Raw genomic sequence first — 15,988 nt, forward strand, 5'->3', positions numbered from 1 at the left:
TTGTGCCAGATGGCAGAAAATTATCTTAGTATGAGGAAAGTTTCTAAGTGAATATACATAGTTAAAATAGTGGGAGAATTATAATCATGACTAATTTAAATTAAATACTTTTACTACTTAAAAGGATACTATAGAATATATTTTTACTAAAATAAACTAGACTCTGGTTTCTAATCATTTTTTTCCCTTTCCCCCTTCTTCTCCCTCCTTCCCCCATCCTCACCATGTACTTTTTTAAAAATAGAAAGACGGTTTTATGGTGAGAATGAAGCTATAAATGGGTTCTTATAGAGGAACAGTGTATTTAGATTATATCACAGCAGCTTGTCCTGTAAAAACTTAGTTTGTTTACATGCTTGTGAACTCTATGGTTACTTTGTTTTGTGACAATTTAAACATTTCTACATGTCATTGCCTGAACCCTGTAACCAGTCACAGCCAAATCTCATGTAGTCATATTCCCTGAATCCAAGAGTGAACCCAAAACCGATGTTTGTAAAGCCTTTGTTGTTAGCTGTTAGTGAAATAATGATTCAGTTTGTGGGTATCCCATCACCCTTGCGCATTCATAGTATAAACCTCTTGAAGATGTTTTTATAGTTATAAAGCAGTTGGTTAATATTGAAAAGAAGTGACAAGTCTCACTGTTCAGTAAGGCCCTAACCATGTCCGCCCTAGTCCTGGAAAGTGGGAGAATGTTTTTATTTCACCAGCAGCTCTGGATGTCTTTTTTTTTTTTTTTTTTCTTCACCTAGCCCTATTGTATTTAAAAAGAGAGACAGAGGATTAGAATACTTTTTTTTTTTTTTTTTTTTGCTGTACGCGGGCCTCTCACTGCTGTGGCCTCTCCCGTTGCGGAGCACAGGCTCCGGACACACAGGCTCCGCGGCCATGGCTCGCGGGCCCAGCCGCTCCGCGGCATGTGGGATCTTCCGGGATCGGGGCACGAACCCGTGTCCCCTGCATCGGCAGGCGGACTCTCAACCAGTGCGCCACCAGGGAAGCCCTAGAATACTTTTAAGACCCTAGAAAAGGACAGTGGTTATCTGTCTCTTCCTAGGGATGTTTTCATGATACCAACATTTGAATCAGCCAACGTTTATTGAACATATACTGTTCTGTAACAAATAGGCATGATGTTTGATCATAAGGAACCTCTAGTTTACTCAGAGGGAATATACATGAAAAGGTCACAGTAAGGCAGTTAAATGAAGTATGTGTTATGACTTACCAAATTTCTTGTATACACAACAGGCAGAGGGAGTACAGGGATGGAAGGAATCATATTGAACCACAGGGAATGGAGAAACTTACTTAGCAGGAAAGGAGTTCATTGGAGTTTAGGGGTTTTTTTGTTTGTTTTTTTGCGGTACGCGGGCCTCTCACCGCTGTGGCCTCTCCCGTTGCGGAGCACAGGCTCCGGACGCGCAAGCTCAGCGGCCATGGCTCACGGGCCCAGCCGCTCCGCAGCACGTGGGATCTTCCTGGACCAGGGCACGAACCCGTGTCCCCTGCATCGGCAGGTGGACTTTCAACCACTGTGCTACCAGGGAAGCCTGGAGTTTAGTTTTGAATGATAGGATGCTCCCCGTGGTGGTAGGTAGTACAGCCATCTACATTCTCCCTGAGCCAGAAACCAGGGGTGAGTGAACACCCCTCTCTCAGCCCTCATTCACCAAGACTTGTCATTCTACCTTCTAAAGCATCCTTAGTCTCTCCTGCCTTCTGCTCCACAGCCACTTAACCTGCCTAGTTCAGCCCTCTGCCTTCAGTATCACCTGGGTTATTGCCATTGCTTCTTTTTTGTCCTCTGCATCTTTCCTATTGCTGCCAAGTGTTACTTCTAAATGCCTGCTCCTAGAGTCTCTCCCCTCCTTACTTCACAGTCTTCCTGTCCCCTGTGTGATGAAGCTTTTCGTCATCTAGCCCCTGCTCACCTTGTCAGTCTCTTCTCTTGCCATACTCATCCAATTCCTGGAGCATGCTATGCCTTCATATTTGCAGCTGCCTTTGCCTAGAATTAACCTCCTACCCCTCACCCCTTTGTCTGCTTCACAGTGAATTCTTATTCACGTTTGAAGACTCTCTCTTTCTTGAGTCAGCCAGATACTAAATGCTTCCTCAGGTCTGTTCTTCACTTTAACATTACCGTATCATTACACTTAGCACGCTGTTCATGTCTTCCTCTGCTACTTGAGTATAAGCTCCTAGAGGGCATAGGTTGATTGTGGTTTTGTTCTTCTTTGTATACTTAATGCTTAGTTGACTTCTGGTAAATGTGCAGGGAACTAAGATAAAGCTTAGGGCTGCAGTCATTTTTGTTGGAATGGATTAATAATAGGAAAGAAGGCAGGAGCATAAATATACGAGCCCTCTTAGACTATGTAATTATTATTATATTACTGATGTTTCTCAGGGGAACAGTTCCTGAAGCAGGAATGCATAAAAGGATACCTCAGTGATTAAAAAAATAATAATAACATTTTACAATATTCTATTTAGTGAATTCCTTGGGAAAAACTGAGAAAAACTTGATTTATTAATAGCTTTTAGGGAGAAAACAGAAATGGAAAGTAATTTTTCCATTAAATAAGTTATATATTTCAAATATTGCCCCTATCCAAAGAAAAAAGGAAAAAGAGACAAAAATCTGATTTTTGTTATTGAAAACAACTTAATAGCAGTGTATATTATATTTCTTTATCATTAAATGTGATAATGTTTCATGTTTATAAGATATGTTTGCCATGATTTGTATTAATGTTCAAAGCTACATTTTATATTAATTGCTAGAGGCCCTCTGGTTTCAAGGCCTGCTTAGCCGGCAGAATGTTGATGCAGTGCTGCTGAAGTTTGATTATAGTTGAGCTTATTTCTTTCAGTAACAACAATGAAGTGACATTCATATGGCCTAAATTCAGGATTTTGTCTTTGTGCCAACAGTTTTAGGCATTACTTCTTTTAAAAACTGAATCAGGAACATTCTGTTAAACCAGCTGTGTAGTGAAGACGTTATCATTTTAAAGATTGGCTTAGTTCCCTAAAATTGATAAGACAAGGCAAGATTCAGTACTGAGATCTATCTAGTCATTTATCTGCAATGCTTTAAGGTCACAGATGCATTTATTATCAATATACTACCTTTCATAAATATATTAATTTATAGAATTTATTTTGCATACATGATTTTATGAGAGCTAGTGTTTCAAAGAATTCAGTTTTTATCACAGACATAGAAGAAATAAATTGACTTATTTTAACCACAATTTTATAAATTAAAATGTGAATAAGATATAGTGTGTTAAGAAATTAAATTTGCATAATTTACTTGAATTTTTGCACAGTGAAAAAAATTCATAAACAGAGTTTTTAATGCTCAGATGTTTTTCCTGGATTGCAAAAATAGTAAAAGCCAAACCCTAAAAGCACAATTATGCAATCATCTAATTTCAGTTAAAATCTGTGTTATTTGCTTAAAATAATATGTACCATTTATTGAAGTACTTATGGGTCTGGTATTGTGTTAAGTACATATTGTAAATGTGCGTGTGTGTGTATGTGTATGTACAATCACATATACACATACTTTTATTAAATCTCGTGTTATCCTGAAAATCTGAGGAAAACTGTTATTATTGCTGCTTTTTAAAAAATAACAGCTTTATTGTGATATAATTCACACACCATAAAATTCATCCTTTTAAAGTGTGTGATTCAGTAGTTTTTAGTGTATTCAGAGTTGTACAATGATCACCACTTTTTAATTGTTGAACATTTTTATCACACCAAAAGGAAACCTCATACCTATAATCTAACTTCTGTTTCTGTGGATTTGCCTCTTCTGGACATTTCATATACGTGGAATCATACTATAGGTGTTCTTTTGTGACTGTCTTCTTTCACTTACCATATTTCCAAGGTTATTCCATTTGTAGCATATATTGGGACTTCATTACTTTTCGTGGCTGAGTAATATTCCATTGTATGAATATACCACATTTTGTTTATCCATTCATCAGTTGATAAATTGCCATTTTTATCGTAGAGTAAAAGGGGGCTCAGATAAGGTAAAGTGCACAAAGAACACCCCCCCAAATAAACCAAATACACATACACACACTCAGACTTTTTATCCAACTAACTTCTTTTAATCCTTCATATTTCAATTTAAAGATTCCCCTGATCTAGTGAGACTTTAGCAAAATGTGAAGGAAGAAATAGTTAACAATTTCGGGGAATGTGTGGGTGGGCAGAAGGGATATGATGTGCTGGGGGGGTGGGAGGAAATATGACCAGTTTGGCTGGAGCAGAGAGGTATGGGGCCAGTAATGGGAATGAGCTGCAAAGGTTGGCAGGGGCCAGACCATGTGGAATCTTGAAGACTGTCTTATAGATTTTGGTCTTAAACGTAAAACACATGGGAAGTCATTGATGGCCTTTGTGACAGTGGTTGGGGTGAATTCATTAGACTTCCATTTTTCATGGGATGGGGACAGAAAAGGGGGAAGAGAGAGGGGTGCAGCATATATAGGGAGTTGCATTAAGTTGCTATTACAGTAGACCAGATGTGAGATGAAGGCGGAACAAATGTTATTTCTTTAGCGAACACATATGTAATGCCTACCACATGGGTGGGTGGGTTGTCTTCTAAGTGCTTTACAAAATACTAACTCAATTATGGATATGGGGACTGTTTAAGACTAGGAACAATAGGTCTTGGGGTAGATATGGGAGGTAAAGGAGATTTTTAACTAGACTTTTATAAAAGGAGTTTGGTAGGGTAATTTATGTTCTCATTGACATTAACTTCAGAGACGTATCCATTGGTCACAGTGAAAAAGAATCACCTACTGCTTAGTGCCCAGATACCCTCTCATCCCTCAGAAAAATCTGTCTGCTTTAAAAAATGAAGCCTAGACAAGGCAGCCAACTCAGTGTGCTGTTAAGGGAACTGTTGAAGTCTGTGATGGTCCCTGAGTTTGGAGTTCCCAGCTGCAGATATCATTGAGTTTAGGAATCATGAGCCTGCTTTCTCCAATTTTATTTTAAATGTTCTGACTCCTTAAGCTAGGTTTACTCCATTTGACAAAAGGCAGATTTTATCTTCAAGTCTAAACATTTTGTGTTGTGAGAAGTGCAGCTGATTATCTAACTCATTAAGTATTTGGTTTAATGATTTGTTTTAAATTTGATATATAGTCTAATAATTAGATAGGAAATTTGAAATCAGGAAACTGTAACACAGATGGTCACAGTATTCCTAGGTGTCTGAGAGTAATCAAAAAGGTCAGTGTAATATGTATGGTAAGTTTCAGACCCACTATTCCATAAATCCTGATGTCACAACCTTTTCCTGTTTGTACCTTCTATTGTAGTCATGTGTAGACTCAGTCTTACATCAGATCCTGGGTCCAATCCTATGCTAAGATGGGACGTTGGTTTGGGAGAGCCCTAGCTCATTAGTCTAGACAGCTCAGCATCAGCCTTACCTCACTATGAGTTTTGGCTTGGTTTTATTCATCAGTTCCAATGTCTGGGCTGCTACCCATTCTTGTGTCAAAGGCTCCACCTCTAATAATGGTACTTGTTCCTTCCTGAGCCTTGCCTTGTCAAAATCTTTGGTATTCCATTTCTTCCAAATATGAGACCCTGCTTTGCCCTTCAAGAGAATGAAGTTCTCATCCGAAAACAAAAGTAAAACTGGATGAGAATCAAGTTCTGCTGACATACCTTTTTAATGATTAAACCCACCTCCCTAGGTGCATGGCCATATATATCCTGTTCTTAGACTTTGCATTATGAATCTGTCTAACTGCCATCTCTCTTGTTATTTCTTGGATCCCCTGGTGCTTTTTACCTGTTCTCATACTCTTTAGATACCACATTCTGCCTCCATTACTAGATTTTTTATTACCTTCAGTGTTGCTGATATTCAGCTATAATGCATCCTTATGGCTGTACTGGTATTTACAGCCAGAAGCTGTTCTGACTGTCCCTCTGTCCTGATTGCTGAATATTTTAAATATAACATCTGACAGGTATCTGGCCTGTTATAGTGTTTATACCCCAAATCATTCAGTTTTAGACTGTTTCACTACTGGCCAAACCCTTAGACTTCTTTTCTGGAGGTAACCAAGTTTACAATCTCACTATCACATTGAGAAGTCATAGTTGCTTAACATTTTGCAGGATGGAATGGGCTGTGTTCTCTTAATTATTCCTCCTCCTAATCTATTAATGCAGGATGTTACAGGACAGTGCCTGTTACTTCTGAAAATTTTATTTTGGGTCCACTAGTTGGTTTTTATTATGCATGCCATTTTAAAAAATCTTGCTAAAGTGAGTGAAATTTTAAGGGGTTTTTTTTTTTGATGAGCATTTATTTTTTTAAGTAATTCTTTTTTTTAAAGCATATATATTTTTAAATTAATTAATTAATTAATTTGGCTGTGTCGGGTCTTAGCTATGGCACATGGGATCTCCCTTGCGACATGTGGGATCTTTCGCGGTGCGCAGGCTTCTCTCTAGTTGTGGAACGCGGGCTTTGTTGCCCTGCGGCATGTGGGATCATAGCTCCCTGACCAGGGATTGAACCTGCGTCCCCAGCTGATCTGTTATCCATTTTCCTTCCATAGCCTTTAACACTTCTTTTTTTTTTTTTAATATTTATTTGTTTATTTGGTTGCACTGGGTCTTAGTTGTGGCTCACTGGCTCCTTAGTTGTGGCATGTGAACTCTTAGTTGAGGCATGCATGTGGTATCTAGTTCCCTGACCAGGGGTTGAACCCGGGCCCCTGCACTTGGAGAGCGGAGTCCTAACCACTGTGCCACCAGGGAAGTCCCTAACACTTCTTTTTGAAATTATTCTTGCTTGCTCTTAAGTTGGCTTAACCTTTCCTTGTTGTCTATAAACCTTTCACGGTCATGGTGATCAGAGTAGACTAAATCACCTCTCTGGACGCACTTGGTGCATGTCAGCTGCTGGTGGGTGGTATTGCACACAGTGGACACCGCTCAACTCCCATGTACAGCCCCTCCTCGTTGTCCATGGAGTCTGCCAGGTCCCGGCTGAGTGGCTGGAGCCTGCAACCAGGAGCCTCCGGAGCCCTGGCTCCCTTCCCACTGGGAGACGCCATGATGGCCTGAGAGCAGAGCCAGTCACATGGGATTTTGTTTTCAACCAGGTGAATCTTAAGGGTTTTTACAAAAAGAGAAATCACTTTGAATGGGGAAGGCTATAGAAACCAAATTCTGAATTGTCAGACCTGTTTCTACTAGAAGATGATGAATTATAAATGTGATGGTAGTTCATAGTAGAAAATCATATGAAATGTTTTAGAAGTTATATATTTCAATTGTATGTATTGATCCATGTGATGCAGAAAGTAGCTCGCAAAGGCATTCATAAAAATTGAAGAATAAATTAATGTCCATTAACATGCAATATAGTAACAATGTAACATAATAACAGATTTACATTATATGCATTTAATGGCTCTTTTTTGTTTAAAATAAGCTTCACTGATGTTTATAGCAGCTTTATTCATAATTGCCACAACTCAGCAACCAAGATGTCCTTGAGTAGGTAAATGAATAAACTGCGGTACATCCAGACTATGGAATATTATCCAGTGGTAAAATGAAATGAGCTATCAAGCCATGAAAAGACATGGAGAAAGCAAAATTGCATATTATTAAGTGAAAGAAGCCAGTCTAAAAGGCTACATAGTGTATGTTTCCAACTATATGACATTCTGGAAAAGGCAAAATTATGGAGACAGTAAAATGAGGAGTGATTGCCAGGGGCTGGGGAGAGGGAGGGATGAGTAGGTGGTGCACAGAGGATTTTTAGGGCAATGGAACTGCTCTGTATGATACTACAGTGATGGATACATTTGTTCAGACCTATGGAATGTACAACACAAAGAGTGAACCTTAATATAAACTATGGATTTTGGGTGATAATGTGTCGATATAGATTCATGAGCTGTAGCAGATGTACCAGGAGATGTTGATAATGGGGGAAGGATGCATGTGTGGGAGCAGGAGGTTTATGGGAAATCTCTGTACCTTCCTCTCAATTTAGCTGTGAGCCTAAAGCTGCTTTTAAAAAATTGTTTTGAAAAAAAAAAGTTGAAGAAAATTCATGTAAAATTTTGGAGGAGTGTATGAATGAGCCATTTTTATCGTAGGGAGACTATGGAAGAAAAGAAAATAATGTTCCAACAAAATGGCTTTAGTAATATTCCTGAAGGTAATTAGTGGTGCTTTTTTTTTTTTTTTTTTGGTGTGTGGTACGCGGGCCTCTCACTGTTGTGGCCTCTCCCGTTGTGGAGCACAGGCTCAGCGGCCATGGCTCACGGGCCCAGCCGCTCCGCGGCATGTGGGATCTTCCCAGACCGGGGCATGAACCCATGTCCCCTGCATTGGCAGGCGGACTCTCAACCACTGCGCCACCAGGGAAGCCCAGTGGTGCATTTTTATGCAGAGTACAGAGGCACTGGATTACCATGGTTTGGTATATAAGAGCCTAGTAATGGTTCAAGTATAAAGTAGTCCCTTTGGCTGCTATGTGAAGTCGATATTTCGTCCACTAAGAGGCAGGGATAACTGTGAAGGAAGACTTTTCAGGAGTTTACATAGACTGTTATTAGGACCTAAACTTAAAATTTAGCTATGCAGAAAAAGGATGGGGGGATTACTTTTAGTAGTGATGGGATTTGATGGGTAGACTAGATATGGAATATAGGGCACAGGGAGGAATCAATGAAGTTTAGATCATTGAAACTTTACCCTTTGACATCACAGCTAATGAAAGGCAGAGGATTGATTGGGCACCAAGATATGTGGTTTGGGTCACGGACAGTGAGTAAAGTGAAGTGGCTGAAACCCTGAGAGAGAAATCAATTCATCAAGATTTCTAGTATGAACTGGGAGAACTATGTATGACTTTTTTAAAAAAATTATTTATTTATTTGTTTTTATTTTTGGTTGTGTTGGGTCTTCATTGCAGTGCGTGGGCTTCTCATTGTTGTGGCTTCTCTTGCAGAGCACGGGCTCTAGGTGCGCGGGCTTCAGTAGTTGTGGCTTGCAGGCTCTAGAGTGCAGGCTCAGTAATTGTGGCGCGTTGGGATCTTCCTGGGCCAGGGCTTGAACCCATGTCCCCTGCATTGGCAGGAGGATTCTTAACCACTGTGCCACCAGGGAAGTCCTCTATATGACTTTTTAAAATTAGGTTTTTGAGTTATCTTATGAACGATCCTTCATTTTGCTTCCTAGAGCTTTGTCCCTGACATGCATTCATTTAACTCTCTCTAAATTGCTTGATGGATATTATTTGTGGTATTATATAAGAAGGTTTCCTTGTTTACTGTGTTTTTCAAAGTTTATCATCAGAATTAGTTTTAAGTAAAATCATTGTATAGAACCAACTGTTCTGCTTTAGGAGAATAGTGGAAGGCAGTGCTTTTCACCCTGGCTGCACAGTAGAACCACGTTAGGGAGTTTTCAAAAACATACAGATGCCTGGGCCTCCCTCCAAAGATTTTGATTCTGATTTAAGGAATTGCCAGAGAAGGCTGGCAAAGACCAGCATCAGGTCAGAAAACTTGACTTAGCCAGAATGCTGCGAGTGGATATGAAATCTTTTCCAGAGGGCAGAATTGTTATAAACAGTCTGACAGAGACAAGCTTTTATGTTTGCCAATTTACTAATTTACAGTGAGAAATACGCCAAGTGAATGAACGTTAACGCTGGAGCTGGCAGACCATTCTTTGCTCTCCTGTGAGGTAGGTCATAAAAGCTAAATTGTAACCAGGAAGTTGCATGGAAGAGCCTAAAGATGTAAGAAATTTATATCTGTCATGTTCTGCTATAGGGGCCAGAATACTCATCCTTTTGTCCACCCTACTGGACTGTACTTAGGTGGACATGACATTTCCATCAGCAGTGTGCTAAGTGTTAATTTCCCTATACCTTGCCAGCAGTAGATCCAATTATTCTTTTTAATATTTGGCACAAATTTAACATTTGTGTATAAAATGAAAGCTCACTGCTAGTTTAATTTTCATTTTCTGGGCATTACAAAGTTTGAATATTTTTTCATCTGTTTGTTGTCTTCTTAGATTGGTTCTTATGTGAATTGTCTAATTATGTCTTTTGCCAGTTTTTTCTCTGTTGTGTTGTCTTTTTTAAAAAATTTGTAGGAGCTCTTTGAATATTTTATACTTTCTGTCATCTGCATTCTATTTTTTCCCTGACTTTGTCCTTTCTTGTTTATGGTATCATTTGCCTTATAAATATTAAAAAATTTTATTTGGTTGAGTACATTCATCTTTTTCTTTCTCTCTCTCTCGCTCTCTTTTTTTATTTTTTAATAATTTTGGGCTTTCTATCTTGGCTAAAAGCCTCCTCTCTCCTGGATTATACATGTTGCCTTTGAATTTTTTTTTCTAAGACTTTAAAACATTTTTACTTTATATCCATCTGGAATTTGGTTTTTGAGTATATTATGTTTATTTTTCTGCAGATGAGTAGGAAGATAGTCTAACATTATTACTAAATAAATCATTCCCTCCCCTCTAATCTTGCCTATGTTGAATTCTTATTCTGGGATTTTTGGGAGGTTCTCTAATCTTTTATATTAATCTAATTTATCTGTACTTAATATTCACTAAGTTCATTACTTTTACATTGTGTTCTGATATAGTCATTATATATATATATTTACCCATTTTACTAAGTTTTTATTAATTGAAGTATATTTGATATACAATATTACACAAGTTACAGGTGTACAATATAGTGATTCACAATTTTTTTTTTTTTTTTTTTTTTTTTTTTTTTTGTGGTACGCGGGCCTCTCACTGCTGTGGCCTCTCCCATTGCGGAGCACAGGCTCCAGACGCGCAGGCTCAGCGGCCATGGCTCACGGGCCCAGCCGCTCCGCGGCATGCGGGATCCTCCCGGACCGGGGCACGAACCCGCGTCCCCTGCATCGGCAGGCGGACTCAACCAATGCGCCACCAGGGAAGCCCCGATTCACAATTTTTAAAGGTTGTACTCCATAGTCACAAAATATTGGCTATATTCCCTGTGTTGTACCTTGTATCCTTGTAGCTTATTTATATGTAATAGTTTGTACCTCTTAATCCCCTACCACTATATTGCCCCTCTCCCCTTCCCTCTTCCCACTGGTAACCACTATTTCTCTATATCTGTGAGTCTGCTTCTTTTTTGTTATATTCACTAGTTAGTTGTATTTTAGATTCCACATATAAGTAATGTCATACAGTATTTGTCTTTCTTTGTCTGATTTACTTCTCCTAGCATAATGTCCTCCAGGTCCATCCATATTGTTGCAAATGGCAAAATTTCATTCTTTTTTATGGGTGAGTAGTATTCCATATACACATACTTACATATATATATATATATATATATATATATATATATATATATATATATACCATACTTCTTTATCTATTCATCTGTTGATGGACACTTAGGTTGCTTCCGTGTCTTGGCAATTGTTATCAATGCTGCTGTGAACATTGGGGTGCACGTATATTTTTGAATTAGTGTTTTTGCTTTTTTCAGATATATTACCAGGAGTGGAATTGCTTGGTCATATGGTAGTTCTATTTTTAGATTTTTGAGAAACCTCCATATTGTTTTCCACAGTGGCTGCACCAATTTACACTCCCACCAACAGTGTACAAGGGTTCCCTTTTCTCCACATCCTTGCCAACATTTGTTATTTGTGGTCTTTTTGATGATAGCCATTCTGACAGGTGTAAGATGGTATCTCAGTGTGATTTTGATTTGCATTTCCCTTGTGATTAGTGATGTTCAACATTTTATGTTATATTTTGATATATGTTTTGATTATAGTTATAATCTGTTCTGATTATATTATCTTCTGATTTAGAGAATAGTGTTTGTATTCTTTATAAATAATTTTTTTAGCTGTTCTTAGGTATTTATTCCTCCTAGTATATTCTAAGATAATTTTATCCAATATAACCTGAACAAAATAGTCCTGAAATCTTAATCGGAATTTACTAATTAATATATTAATTTTGTGAGAATTGACACATAATAACAAATGCTTTTATCTATAAGTATGTCCTTACCTTTGTTCATGTCTTCTTTTTATGTTCTTTAAGAAGTTCTTGAATTTTCCTTTATATAAGTCCTATGCTTTTTTATTAAATGTATCCCTACCTATTTATAGTTGTGAATAGATTTTTATCGATTTTCATTCCTACATAATTGCTAGTTAATAAAGAAATTTCATGTCTTCTTTTTCAATATTTATAACAATATTTCATTTTCTTGTATTATTGCATTTACTTATATCATCCCATAACCTTCAGGATGGTGTTGAATAATAAAGCAAGAATCAACATCTTTGTTTAATTTGTTTTAATTGAAATAGATTTGGTGTTTTGAAACCTATAAAAATATTTGCTGCTGGTGAATGGTAAATATTTTATTTGTTTCCTTTGTCTCTGGCTGCTGGATACCAGTAGGTGTGCAGTTATATTTCTTTGTCAGCTAATTAAGTGTGTGAGCCATACAGCTACAGTACTATTTTAAAGTATAACCCAAGAGTGATGGAAGGGAAAGCAGGCTCAGTCTCTGTGAGCCTTAGTTAGCTATCAATTAAGATATTAAGAGGAAGCCCCTTTGTTCTTGGTTTGTTTAAGTCATATCAGCCTCACGGGTATAGAGGACTCAGCCCACCTATTTAGATTCTGCTCACCTTCTTGGAAGTCAAAGAAAAATGGCTACACAACCATATGCAGTTATCTACCTCTGCCAAGCCCTGGGTCTAGGTACGTTTGCTGGATGAAACAACTGGGTATGTTTGCTGCAGGATTTTGGTGTTCATATTTTCACTTTAGGGCTATCCTGTGGTGAGGCCCTGGTTCATGTCTGGCCAGAGGAGAAGATTTTGCCACAATAGGTTTTTCATTGGCAGTGAATATTTTTATGGGCAGAAGAGTGGAGACCCAAAATGAAAACAACTTTTTTGTTGCTTCTGATACCATACCCACAGTTGAGATATAAGTCAACTCGTTCATTTTCTGGTGGGGAAGCAGAGCTTAGAGAGGTTAAATATTTTGACCAAGATTATAATGATATTCAGTAGCCAAGTCCAGGGCTCTTGTCTTCTGACTCCTAGGTCCATGCATATTTTTTTTTTTTTTTTTTTTTTTTTTTTTCGGTACACGGGCCTCTCACTGTTGTGGCCTCTCCCGTTGCGGAGCACAGGCTCTGGACGCGCAGGCTCAGCGGCCATGGCTCACGGGCCCAGCTGCTCCACGGCATGTGGGATCTTCCCGGACCAGGGCACGAACTCGTGTCCCCTGCATCGGCAGGCGGACTCTCAACCACTGCGCCACCAGGGAAGCCCCCATGCATATTTTAAAAATACCACATTATTTCTAAATTTTAGAAGAGTTTCTTAGGCGAGCTTCTGAAGGTTCAAAAGACTACAAGAAAATAATAACCTCAGGGAGACTCTGGCTGAGTGAATAATGGATTATTTAGATGATAGGTCATTTTTCTTCAGCTTTATAATAAGCGATATTTCTGTAGTAGATTTCAAGTAAAAAACATTGGAAATGTGCCAAAGATGTCATAGGACTTCTATGTTTAGAAATTGTTTTCAATGGGAATAGTTTAGCCTAGGATAAATAAACATCTTAGGAACAGCTGTCCAAAGAACAAGCAAAAGTTTTAATTTTTCTATCCATTGAAATTCATCCAGAAGCAAAAAAGTTGGACTGAGTAGTGAGGAAAATGATTTCATTCACATAGAATAGACACTTAAAGTATTTAGGAACAGAATTAATAAGAATTAAATAGATTCCCCTATGAAGGAAAGTATACATTTTCCTTTGGGTACATGAAAGAAGACAAATTAGTGAGGGTATCCAGGTTCTAGATAAGAAGTCTTAATTAAGATGTCAATTTTCTTCTAATTATTTTGTGAAAGTATGCATAAGCTTGGAAGTATAAGTGAATGACAATAGGTGAGAAATTCCTGAAGATAATGAGTACACCAGGAGTATTTGTGCCAACAGATGATAAAAACTATTATGAAAAGTTACAATAATTAAAAGAATGGTACTGATACAAAAACTGATTGTTAATGAGCAGAATAGGAAGCATATTTGAGTATGAATTTAGTTTATGATGATAAAATCAGTGACAAAATTTTAGTAAAGGTACTGAGAAGAACTGATTAAATGTTGAGGAAGAATTTTTAAATTTTTGTTGTATAACACCCCAAGACAGATTTAAATGGAGTAAACATAACTAAAAGAGAGTTAAAAGAAAATAGAGGTAAATATATATCTGATCAAAATGGGGGCGCTTTTTCTTTTTAGCCCATTTTATATAAATGAATTTGAAGAGCAACAAAAGTACTTGATTTGGCAAATAGTCATTCTAAGCAAAGAGTGTGTTAATAATATAGACTTTTAAGGAAGAAAAAATGATATATCAAAATCTGGGAGTTGTGGAGGAAATAAAGCCACTGATCTGAAAGTTCTTAAACTGAGAACCTAAGTTCACATTCCATTCAAATGGGACAATCGACTTTAATTAGAAGTCAGTTTCCTTGTCATACATGAACAGTAACTTGATGTGGTGTTTTGCACCTGGTTCCTGCCAGGAATTTTACCATCTGGTTGTTAAATTATTGGCGGCTTGAAATCAGCCATGATGGGAGGAGTATTTCCATGATGGAAATTAGCAAATGCTGCAAATCAGGACACTTTTTTTTTTTTTTTTTTTTTTTTTGCGGTACACGGGCCTCTCACTGTTGTGGCCTCTCCCGTTGCGGAGCACAGGCTCCGGACGCGCAGGCTCATTGGCCATGGCTCACCGGCCCAGCCGCTCCGCGGCATGTGGGATCTTCCCGAACTGGGGCACGAACCCGCGTCCCCTGCATCGGCAGGCGGACTCTCAACCACTGCGCCACCAGGGAAGCCTTTTTTTTTTTTTTAAAGAGAGGCGTTTACCAGCTTATCGCTTGAAATAAGATTTGGTTTGTTAGCATAAAATAAGATAACATGCAAAATATCTTAATAAATATTAAATAATGTTTTGTTTCCATGAGAAGTGAATGGTGTCTGGTATGAGATTCCTTCATTCATGAAGGAATTTTGAGGTATACCTCGCCTTATATAGCAGATTGTGTTTGTGCACTGAATCCATCAAACAGTGCTTTCATATTGTACCTCTCAACATGTACAGCATGCACATTACTTTTCTTCTCTTCAGAAACAGTTGCTTTCAAATGTAGAGTTTTGCTTTGGATAGTTGGTTGAAAGATACACCAATCCAACTGGCCTCCCCAGAAGTTGAAGTTTTCTTTTATTCCCTAATCTGATTTTGCTATCTTTGTTTCTGCTTTCAATTTGTCTACCATATAACCTGATTTGTGTTTTTGACATTTTATTGTAATTGACTTAAAACTGTTTTCTTCTCTTGGTCCAAGTACATTATTGTTTTAAGCTTTGGATTGGTCTGCTGTTTATTGTGAGTCTTCTCAGCACCTTTGGTTCTTCTGGCTGACAGGAATAGAGTAGGCTTTTCTTTCTTTTTTAAAAAATTAATAGACTTTTTTTTTGTGAAGAGCAGTTTCAAGTTTACAGAAATTTGAACAGAAAGTACAGAGTTCCCATGTACCTGCTTCTGCTACCCACCCCTCCCAGCCCCACCCATTTCCCCTACTATTGACATTTTACATTAATTTGATACATTTGTTACAATTGATGAACCTACATAGACACATCATAATCACCCAAAGTCCATAGTTTACAATATCAATCTTGGTGTTGTGCGTTCTATGGGTTTTGACAAATGTATAATGGCATGTATCCATCATTACAGCGTCATACAGAATAGTACTGTGCCCCTAAAAATCCTCTGTGCTCCACCTATGTATCCTTCCCTCCCTCCAACCCCTGG

At 38.1% G+C, this 15,988-nt stretch overlaps 1 protein-coding gene across 6 annotated transcripts in view; it reads left to right on the top strand.

The window, feature by feature from the left end:
* Positions 1–15,988, top strand: part of FRYL (FRY like transcription coactivator) — a 252,295-nt gene that overhangs the window by 88,736 nt on the left and 147,571 nt on the right. The window contains exon 4 of one of the 6 annotated variants that reach the window (XM_060110201.1): positions 9,722–9,789. The exons of the other annotated variants lie outside the window; for them this stretch is intronic. The gene's annotated coding sequence lies outside the window, so the exon portion shown is untranslated. The remainder of the gene's footprint in view (positions 1–9,721; positions 9,790–15,988) is intronic. 6 annotated transcript variants of the gene reach the window in all.

The sequence above is a fragment of the Mesoplodon densirostris genome, chromosome 1, assembly GCF_025265405.1.
Source record: "Mesoplodon densirostris isolate mMesDen1 chromosome 1, mMesDen1 primary haplotype, whole genome shotgun sequence".
Taxonomy (NCBI): Eukaryota; Metazoa; Chordata; class Mammalia; order Artiodactyla; family Ziphiidae; genus Mesoplodon; species Mesoplodon densirostris.